This window comes from Dipodomys merriami, unplaced genomic scaffold (assembly GCF_024711535.1).
Source record: "Dipodomys merriami isolate MVZ:Mamm:240054 unplaced genomic scaffold, mDipMer1.0.p SCAF_7, whole genome shotgun sequence".
Taxonomy (NCBI): Eukaryota; Metazoa; Chordata; class Mammalia; order Rodentia; family Heteromyidae; genus Dipodomys; species Dipodomys merriami.
The window spans coordinates 28,592,172-28,603,351 of record NW_027206290.1 but is presented as its reverse complement, the minus strand read 5'-3'; the positions used below and the strand labels follow the sequence as shown (position 1 = coordinate 28,603,351).

General features: G+C 35.7%; 1 pseudogene; it reads right to left on the bottom strand.

Annotated features, from left to right (window-relative positions):
• Positions 1 to 8,615: 8,615 nt before the first annotated feature.
• Positions 8,616 to 10,848, bottom strand: LOC138816756 (protein NipSnap homolog 2 pseudogene; annotated as a pseudogene).
• Positions 10,849 to 11,180: the final 332 nt, after the last annotated feature.

Genomic DNA, 11,180 nt, shown 5'->3' with positions numbered 1-11,180 from the left:
GATCACATATAGCAAACCTCTTAATTCCTTACTTTAATGTGTGACATTCTGAAATGTCTTTACCTAATACCCAGCAAGTAACTTCTAGTAACATTTTAATAACTCATTTATTATTGATATTGCCTGTGAAGATTTTCTTTATCAATTATATTGGTTACACCAAAGACACTTAAATATTCTGCCCCTGGAATTCATAAACAGACGGTATTTTCCCAGCATTCAACATTGCTTTTTTTTTTTTTTTCTTGTCTGTCATGATGTTTGAACTCTGGGCCTGGACACTGTCCCTAAGCTCTTTAGCTCAAGAAAAGTGCTCTATCACTTGAGCTACAGAAACATTTTCAGTTTTCTGGTGGTTTATTGGAGATAAGAGTCTCATGGACTTTCCTGCCTGGGCTGGCTTTGAACCGTGATCCTCAGATCTCAGCCTCCTGAGTAGCTAGGATAACAGGCGTGAGTCATTGGCACACAACCCAACATTTCTTATATATAGATTTATTATAATGGTAGTAGCTTGGTCTTTATAGAATATTTTGAATTGCCATGAATTTTAAGAATTTTAAGAAATTTAATTGTATTATAAATGTATTCCTTAGTACTTTAAATATTTTTTATATCCTGAAAAATTGTTGGTTCATTTGATAATATTGTTAAAAACATATTTTATCATAAGAGAAAGCAATTTTGGTAAGAATGGTTGTGAGGAAAGTGGGCAATATGGGAAGTTAGTCAACATACTGCATCAGTAAAAGAGAAAATTTGCTAATTCAGGGAAAAATGTCTCTAGAGAAATAGGGAGGAAATATTTGGAAACAATAAAAAAATCAAACTACAGATTATTTTTATGAAGAAATGAAAATTTCAATTATATACCTGTCAATAAGCCATACACATACAAAACAAGGAAATAATTGAAACCCTTAATTCTTTAATGTTGTTTGCAATCTAACTAAAAATAACAGTAGCTAAAAATAATGTAGAATTTAATCAAATGTTCACTTAGTGAATGAATGGTATCACTTGAAAATGTTTACAAATATGTGTCATAGGATCCAGACTTGGTAGTCATAAAAAAAATAGTCAATTTAAATCAAGAAAAAAGAAGACACATCTTTAAACAAAACAGTTTCCTTAATTTTTGTTTAAAAAATTAACTACTATAGTTTTCCTATTAGGTAAACATAACTATTTTATATTATTATCTCAGATATTTAAAAACACTTAATTTAGCTGTAGTGTATTTCCAGTATATAAAGTTATTTGTGACTAAGAGTGTACTTAATAAAAATCTGAAGAATCTTACATTAAATTCAGGTTTCTGAGAGAACAAAGAGTATTGAGCTGGTTTAGGAAAGAAATCTATCTATCTATCTATCTATACATATATGCACATAGGTTTTTTTCTTTTGGAAACTCAGTATAAAAAGTGTATTTCCATTTATTCTTTGACTTATTTGCCAAAAGTCTACTTGTAGTAAGCTCTGTGACCTAGAAGGTTTTAGTCTCGTAGAGATGCAGCTGGAGTTACACACATGAATCTTAGCTTGTTAAAGAGAACCAACTTCTTTAATGTTCATTCACAAATTAATACAAAAATCTAGTCAGTAGAAAGTACAAAATAATAGGACATTTACAAAACAAAATCCTTTCTTCAAAATTGATCATTATGTACATGCTCATTGCTAATGGCTCACAATTCAATCCCAGCTACTCAGGAGGCTGAGATCTGAGGATTGTGGTTCAATTGCCCAGCCTGGACAAGAGTCTATGAGATTCTTATCTCCAATTAATCACCATAAAACTGGAAGTGGCACTGTGGTTCAAAGTGGTAGAGCCCTAGCTTTGAGCAAAAAAGCTCAGGGACAGTACCTAGGCCCTAAGTTCAAGCCCCCTGCCTGAACAAACAAACAAAATCTCATAAATAAGCTATAGTATGAAGGATGGCATCAACTTTGAGTTGAAATTGAGTGACGAAATTGAGGTTGGAAAAGGGAAAGTTACTCAGTAACAATCAGGCAGAGTATAATCTCAACCTGGAATACAAATTCCAGATCTGTAAGAGTCTAAAGCATTCTCCCTGGGATGAGGTTAGGGAGGATGGGCTTCATTACTCCTCCTTTGAGACACAGCTCCCCATTTTTCAGATTGAAGGACATTAACTCTCGTACAGATGGCTCCATGATTAGCAGTAAATTGGCCCTTCATTGAACAATAAAATAAATTTTAAAAAATTCTTTGAAATTGCATGCAGAAAAATCACTTAGTATCAGTCACATTACTTTCTGGCAACAGCTAATGAATTAATTATATTTACATAAGCAAAACAATGAAGCAGAAAGTAAGGCTTCAAACTTAAAAACCAAGCTCTTCAAAAAGAGAAGAATCCCCAACAAGAAGATGATCTTGAATAACCCTCAGTCTGTAAGTTAAAGGAATTGTTTTAGTCATTACCTCACTAACTTTGTTCCCATTTCATTCCCAGTAAAGCTAAGGAAGAGATTAGTAAAAGATAAAATGACAACCAAGGCATATGAACAACAGTGTCATCATATGCATGTAGAGTAAAAAAAAAAGACATGATTGATATTTAGAAAACTGTGTACAAGATCCTTATTATCAATAAGAAAATAATTTGTGAACAAATATTCCAATATTCCAAAGAAAGGCAAATTAATGTTCAGCATACCTTGTTAAGTGGGAGGCATGTAGGACTTCTTGCAAAGAGAGAATGGGGATGACTGGAATATGAAACTTCTGAAGCTAATTTCCCTTGGTATGGTCAGTTGTTCTGAATGAAAGGGTTTGTTAGGGATTGAGAGAGCATGGTGAATTGGATTACTGAGAGAAATTTTACCAGATACAAAGGAAGTGGAAAATTGTATCTTCATGAGTTCCCCTTTTGCGGAAGGAACACACCATGTATTTACCACAGCCCAGTGAGCTCACTTGAGAGCCATTTGTGATGTGTAATGCTCTGTGTCCGTTGTTGGAGGCTGGGATGACAGGTTAATTGAATAGCAGCAGGGCCAGGCTATCAGAGGCATACAAGATGATGAGGGTATGTGATGGTTGTAGACAGTACCTCATTACTAAAAGCTTTTATATACAGGTATAATCTGAAACTGGCCTTTTAGAAAAGCACTTACTCAGAGACATCCAGAGTTTTATTAAGTAAAAGATACAATAGAGAAAATTTAAATACTGAATCAGTGTAGTAGGTCACATAATTTATTAGCCACATTGACAAATTATATACTCATGTGTTATCCTGTATTGTTAACATAGGACCATTAATGATCTCGTCTAGATGTCTTAATTTGCTTTCTGGGAGCGCATGCACTAAAGTTCAAAGATTAGCTAAGGGAGCATTCTTTCCTATGAAAATAAAACCACTCCATTTTAAAAGATATTATTTTCCAAATGTTGGTCTACTAAATACTACATATATGTCTAATATCATTCTCTCTATATATACACACACATGTATGTATATGTACATGTATATAAATTTATTTATATATAATACATAATATATAAGTATACATATACAAATATGAAAATCTGTTAAAATAGCAAAACTGCAACATTAATAAAGTGAACTATCAAGAACTCTGTAATGGAATTGGAAGATCCTTTCTAATGTCACTTCAAATCACTAAATATATTTCTTTACAAATTCATATTTATACCAGATGTTGGTGGCTCAGACCTGTAACACTATCTAGTCAGGTGGCTGAGACCTGAGGAGTGCAGTTCAAAGCCAGTTGAGACTGGAAAGTCTATGAGACACTTATTTCTAATTGACCACCAGAAAACTGGAAGTATAGCTGTGGCTCAAGTGGTAGAGCACTAGCCTTGAACAAAGTGTTCAGGGACAGTGCCTAGACCCTGAGTTCAAGACCCAAGACTAACAACAACACAACAACAAAATCCCATTTACTTTTGTTGCTTTTTGTGGTGCCTCTGGTGTGTGTGTGTGTGTGTGTGTGTGTGTGTGTGTGTGTGTGTGTGTGTGTGTGTGTGTGTGTACAAGTACCAAGACTTGAACTTTCAGAGGCCTTTGGTACTGTCTGTTAGCTTTTTCACCCAAGCCTCATTTCTGTTTTCATTGGTAGTTAATTGGAAAAAAGTGTCTTGTGGATTTTCCTGCCCATTTGGCATGAGTTGCCATTCTCAGATCCTAGCCTTTTGGAAAACTAGGATTACAGTAATGAACGACTGGTGTCAAGAACCAATATAAATTTAATAATTTGATCTTCTAGAAATTCTTAATATGTATTTTATACTTTAGGTAGATTTTTCTTTTTTATTAAAATCTATTTTACTTCTTGGAAAGACATAGTAAGGATATTCTAAATCCATGCTGCCTTAAAATTTTAAAAAAATGTGTCAAATATTTTCTATCATTTTTAGTGTCCATATTTAACCAAAGAATTACTATAATCCAAGGAATATTTGCCCAATGGAAAGAATTGATTTTTGAAAAGAGCATCAAGCTTTGTGGCATGTCTTCTTTTCATATTCTCATCTTCTTCTCCTAGCTCTACAGTCTACTTGGTCATGGAACAAAGCAAGCTTTAAAATCAGCAACCTAGCAGAGACAGGATGAGCTAGGAAAGACAGACCTGCTCTAAAAATTCCATCTTCAGACCATTGTTTCTAGCTTGACCATTTTTCAGATCTGTAAAAAAACAAAAAACACTTTTATTACAGTGTTAGTTTTTATTTGATCAGCTTCAGATCCTCAATTCTAAAAGCCCTAGCACAAGAATGTTCTTTGAGAGAGAAAGAGAGACAGTGAGAGAGGAAGACAAATGAGGAGGAACAAGAGGAAGAGGAGGAAGAGGAGGAAGAAAGAAGAATGAGTAGCAAAAAGAAAGGAGGGAGGAGGAAGAAAGAAGAGAAGGAAGAGAATAAGCAAGAAGTTTGACAAAACTTTGAAAGAACTACTGTGAAATGGGATATCCATAGGAATTTTGAGGTATAATGAACAATTTAGTCCCTGATAGATGACTATCCATAGGAAAGTGTGAAATCATGTGAAGAACTAAAAAGTCCATTCTTTACCCTTGGCTGACGTTGGGGTCCTATGCAGGCAGGAAGTAAGAGCCAATAGAGTGGCAAACTGAAGGAATATATAAAATAACCCACTGCAAGCTGAACTCCTGGTGGCGCATGCCTGTAATCCTAGCTACTCAGGAGGATGAAATCTCATTAACGTAGTTCAAAGCCAGCCGGAGCACGAAACTCTAGGAGACTCTAATCTCCAATAAACCACTCAGTAAAACAGGAGTGGTGCTAAGGCTCAAGTGGTAGAATGCTCACTTTGAGCTGAAGAGCTTAAGGACAGCTCTCAGGCCCATGGTTCAAGCCCCACGACTGACCAAAAATGAATAAATAAATACATAAATACATAACCCATTCACAAATAACAGAGTGTGTGCCTTACTGATTTGTGAATTTCCAGGAAGCTTTTATTTTACTTTTTTTTAAATCATTAGTTGTTTTTTACTCTGGCTGTACATACAGTACAGTGGTTAGTTAAAATCTGGGCTTTACACTTCATTCAGTTAACCAGTTAAATAAAAACAAGAACAATGACAATATTTCAGAGTACCACTAAGGCATTATTGAAAATGTGGAGTTTTCTATATCATTGGAAGCGCTAAAGTATCCAGCAGGTAAGGTCAGAGGTACTGCTCTGAATGGAGGGGAAATTGGAAAACCAAGTAAGTATAATGAAGATCATATGCTGTCAGTATGGAGGGAACAAAACATTATCTGGGGCATTTCCTTATGAATCCGGTTTGGATATCAAATAGAGAGTACAGAAAAGAAACATATGAGAAGAACAGATGAGGACTTACAGAAAAGAAAGTGGTAAATTACAAAAGAACGGTCCCTGTTCAGACAGTAAAGATGAAGGGAAGAGCTGTGCCCAAGGGAAGGAGAGAAACAGAAGATATACAAGTATTCCATGTCATAGAAAATATATGTTTTTTTTTCCTGAATGAACAATCTGACCGCGAAAGAATGCTAGGTTGGTTAATAGATACCCAAAGTGGAAGTTTTGTTTTTCACATTCTGTTCTGGTCTCTGAGCCAGTTGCTGCTCAGGTTTTCCTAAAACACTCACAACATGAGAAGATTTCCCAGCAGCGGTAAGACATGAGGAGCCAGGTAAGGATTTAAATTGTATTTCTAATATTTGTTTAGTTTGAGTTTGAATAATAAGAGATATTTCTCTGTCTCAGGGAGAACTCTTCTGATGTTCAGTGATAGTTTGTAGTGGAGTGTTTGCTTCTCCTCAGTGGAAGGATTGAGAAAAGACTATACCCAAACCAAACACTCTATAGCTTATATCTATAGGGTAAGATCAACTTGAACTATTCAATTTGTTTTCTTACCCTAGATATAAGGTGCCTGAATGCATTAGAATAGGTGGAGAGGCATGTGCAGGGATCAAGGCTTTTCAATTGAGAAGAAAGATTCGTTTGATTATTAAAAATATGTGATACTAGGTGTTATTGGTTTGTGCTTATAATCCTAACTACTCAGGAGTCTGTGATTGGAGAATTGTCACTTAAAGCCAGACAGGGAAGGAAAGTCCATGAGTCTCTTATCTCTAGTACAAGTCTGAAAATGCCTGTGAATTCTACCTTTGAGGAAAAAAAAATATACTCAGGGAGAATACCCAGGCCCTGACTTCAAAACCAAGGACAGGAACACATAGACGCACACGAAAAAAATGCATTATGTAGCTGAATGAAAGCCTGTTATATATTTTATAATAGTTATATTTTATATATTTATTATAGAACATATATGTAATTATATATTATATACATAATAACTATTATAGGTATAATTTACATTATAGATACTTATGTTGTTTAATATATTATAATTTTACTATACATATATTTATAGCATATATATTTAAAATAAAATACAACCCATGAGCATTGAGTGCTTGGAGCTTTAGGCATCTTTGTCATAACTCTTAAACTTATAGAAGCATGTATAACAATACATATACTTCACTGCCTAGCAGACATCAGGATATTTCTTGGACCATAGAGTGATTCACTAATTGGGCCAAGTCTATGCTGAAAACCTGCTAAAGGTATTTTCCATAATGTAATTCTGTTCATGATTTAAAATTCCATATGACAGAAGCCTCTTAGAAAGTACTAACCAAAAAAAATTAAAGGCAAGTAAGAATAAAATGCTTCTCTTTAATTAAAAATGCTTTATGTTTTGTTAAATAACTTCCTTTTTTAAGCTGTCTTCTTTGGGTAACTCAGAAGATTGGTAATAAATTTAATAATTTCCCCAGGTAAAAGCATTTGAAAGCTATTAGAAAACCAATTAAAATTATTAGTGAATTATTACCTTACTCTTTGTAATTTTTATTACATTACATTTCATTCCCCTTTAAAGTGTCAAAATACATATGGCTAAGACTTGACACACAATCCAACACCCACAAGTACTTCTATTTTCACACCTACACATTCTTCTGTCTGTATATCTATTTCTACTACTGTTCTTCTCATTCTGATTAACAATTTTGCGTCCGAACATAGGCTCTACTTTTAATCCCTACCTCCTTTGAGGCTAAAATGGCCTTAAAAGTTTGGCTTGGGCTACATTTAACTTCAAGCAAAGAACTGGTTTGGGAGTAAAATGGCATTCACCAGAACAAGGTAATACTTTCCCATCAATTTAACTTTCAGATTAGCAATGGATGGAAGATTATTTTGAATCACTCACATGGAATTAAAGGATTTTAATTATTTTTAAAATGTATTCATACTTCATTTTACACATACGTTCCTCGATTCATGGGGTATAATTTTTTTTCAGCTTAATGGAACTGTCATGTGATACAGTCTGAAAATCGACACACTATTAAATAATGGAATCCACAGATCTAGACACAATATGTAGCTTCATGACAATTTAAGTCTCCACCTGGTCCACCTTCCACCCATGGCCTTGGCTGCTTAACAAAATAAAACCCTTTTTCCAGGTGCTACTTGTTTCATAGAAAACAAATATTACAAAGATAACTTGCATTTTTCAGGTACTCATTTCAGTCATATGATCCATAGGTTGAAGCCATTTTTTTCCCTGTTCTTGGAGACCACAGCGAAGGAAGTGAAGAAAATTACTGAGAAAACGCATCCTGTACACCACTATCAGCTTAATGATGACACACTGAGAATGACTGAGTAGAGATGAGTTGGAATTCAAACAAGGTCAGCCATGGGGTACAGTCAGAACTTGCTCCTGGTTTGAGACTCAGAAAATATGCCCAAGAGAATTTTGACAAAAGGGCCGGATTGTTTTCATGGTTGTAATCTTATTCAGAGATGACTGCGACTCTAATCTGGACCCCCTTCCTGGAGGATCCAAGACAACAGAGCATGGTGTAGCTACCATCAGCCACACAGGGATGTTTCCCTTCCTGAGATGAATTTTAAAGACAAGAGGCCTCTTAAAAGCTATATACAGCAGTGTACACCTCACTGTTTTCTCTTTTCACTGGATATACAATTAAAATTAATTCCTAGCCTAGTCACATTACTTAGGCAGATAAGTTCTGTAGCATCACTGGAGGGCTACAGTTTTCAGTGGGATCATGACTCTGGATTCCATTTCCTGCATGAGTGTATAATTGGTATAGTATACCAATTCTTCCCAACCATGTTTGTGCCATGCTGCCCTTTGTATATCATCCCTGGTCCTGAAGATGATGCTCTATGATGATGCTCAGTCTGAGAGAAGCCCTTTCCCCCTTGCCTCTCTACTGTCCCTTCTAAGTAAATTCCAAGGGCTCAGTAATTGTCCCATTTAGTCATGGTTCCTGGGCAAAGCTGCTAGAACCTGAATTCATCTATATTTGGTCCTGATCATGGGACAAGCTCATTCCAGAAGGTGAACTCCAACAGCTGCTGGTTCCTGCTCGAGAGAAGCATGTCACTTCTTGTCTTCTGGAAATTCACAAATTCCTGATTTTCCCTGGGTTTATTCCTAACCTCCCTGAGAATTGAATAGCCCCTTTCATATTGCCACAGGTGGATCTCTTGATCCTGCTCACAATACCACATGCTCCAAGTTCCCCACAAAGACCAAGGTCACACTCATCTGCGTGAATCTTTGGTAACATCTCTTGACAAATTGTGGTGTATGCATCTAAGCCTTCTAGTTTAACACTAATTTGTACAGACTGTAACTTTCCCTTTTGGTTAGGAGGTTAGAATGAGCATCCTTTCCCGGGTGAACATTTCTGACAAATGAAAGTTTTAGACAGCTGACTTCTGGAGGTATTGTTACTGCATCATGTTGCTCTCCAGATCCCTGCTGGAGACTGCAAGGGGTAGCCCTTTGTAGGAGGCCCTAGTTCTGGCTGCTACTTGGGTGCCCAGCAGAGTTTAATTCCTCTTAAGTGACATTTTCCTTTTGCAATTTTCAATTTTTTAAATGTGACTTGTTTTTTTAAAAAACAGAAGTCACATTTTAAGATCCAAAGAAGGCACTACTTGTGTCTTGGTAAATAAAGGATCCTCAGAAGAATAGCAGATGGAATGTGTGTTTAAGTTTCAGACCAAATGTGACTAAAGGAGGGCATGCTATGTAGCATGGAATAGTTAATTTCTTGATATGGAAATATTTTTTGTTTCTTCTCTCTATTGTAGGTTTAAGGCCTTGACCACTGTGGGCACATAGGTATTGATCGCATTTAGAGTATGTTAATTTATGAAATTTTATTTCCTTTCCTTTCATTTCCTTACATTTCTCATTTCCAAGTAGTGCAATTGAAAGGGATATGTTTGCAAACTCAGAAGAGGTTTAATGAACAGCGAGTTTATCAAATTTAATTAATTTGGGCTCGTGATAAGCACTTTTTTTCTTGCTTTGAGGAATACATTACTGAATGGAAGAAAAAAAGAGCATGAACATCATTTTTAATCAGACCCTGAGTGAGTAATTTAGAAATAATAAACTCTGCATAAACAAGAGTGATTATAGTTACCATCAAAGCCAGGAGAGAAGTCTGCTTGTTTCTCCCTTGTAGAAACTAGGGAACACACATTCATTAAGATTCAATTCATTTACTGTCATTAAATTTGACTTATACTTGTATTTTTGCAGTTGGAAGTACTGGGTATATGGGTTGAATTCCCACAAAACATCACAGTACCTTTCTGTTTTGTTTATAATTTTTAGGGAAAAATTAAGGACAATTAGATATGAAAATCAGTTCTAAAATACAGTGACTTTTGACAGCAACCATTTATATGCACTGTTTCTAAGGCTGCAGAGGAGGGAACATCTGGCCTGAAAGCTGTATAAGGCCAACTAAATCTAATTTGTGGAACACACTACTATGCTTCTTGAATGGTTTTCATTGGTTGCCCACATCTATTTGCCTATACTGATAGTTTGATATGGCCTGTGGATTTTGTTGTAAATATCCAAGTGGTCCTTTGCAACACAAATGTTCGGTGGGGAGGGGGTAGGGGGGAGGATGGGAAGGGATGGGAAGGGGAAACAAAGGAGGAGGCTACAATGCTTGATAAGAAATGTACTCATTATCTTGCCCATGTAATTGTAACCCCTCTGTACAGTATTTTCACAATAAAAAAGATGAAAATTTAAAATAAAATTTAAAAAATGTTCCCTATCCTTGTGAGATTTTCCCAACTTGCCCTTTCTAGAGAATTGCCCACTACCTTCCTTCCCAGAGCCCAGGAAACCACTTTTCTATTTGGATTCAAGATTCATTTATCCTGTTTTGAGCTTAAGGTAAATGGCATCATGTAGATATGCTCACCGACATCTAACTGTTTTTGCGCTAGCATTAGTCCCTGAGATTCATGTGGCCATGTAACCAGGTGGCAAGTTTATCCAATAAGCTAAAGTGAAGTTCATGGTCAAACTTTCATGAATGGACTGTGTTCATTCAAACAAGAGGCAAAAAGTCTTGTCAGCTCCCTAAAATTCTTTGTCTCCTGGCAAGGGTTAGAGAAGGGGGTGAAGCATTGACTGCCTACATGAAGAGTCATGACCAGCACCTCTATAACAAAAGAAGAATAAAAAGAGAAAAATACAACTCTTTTTGGTCACAGTTTTAAGCCACATGGGAGTTTTTAAACTGAAGACACAAAATTT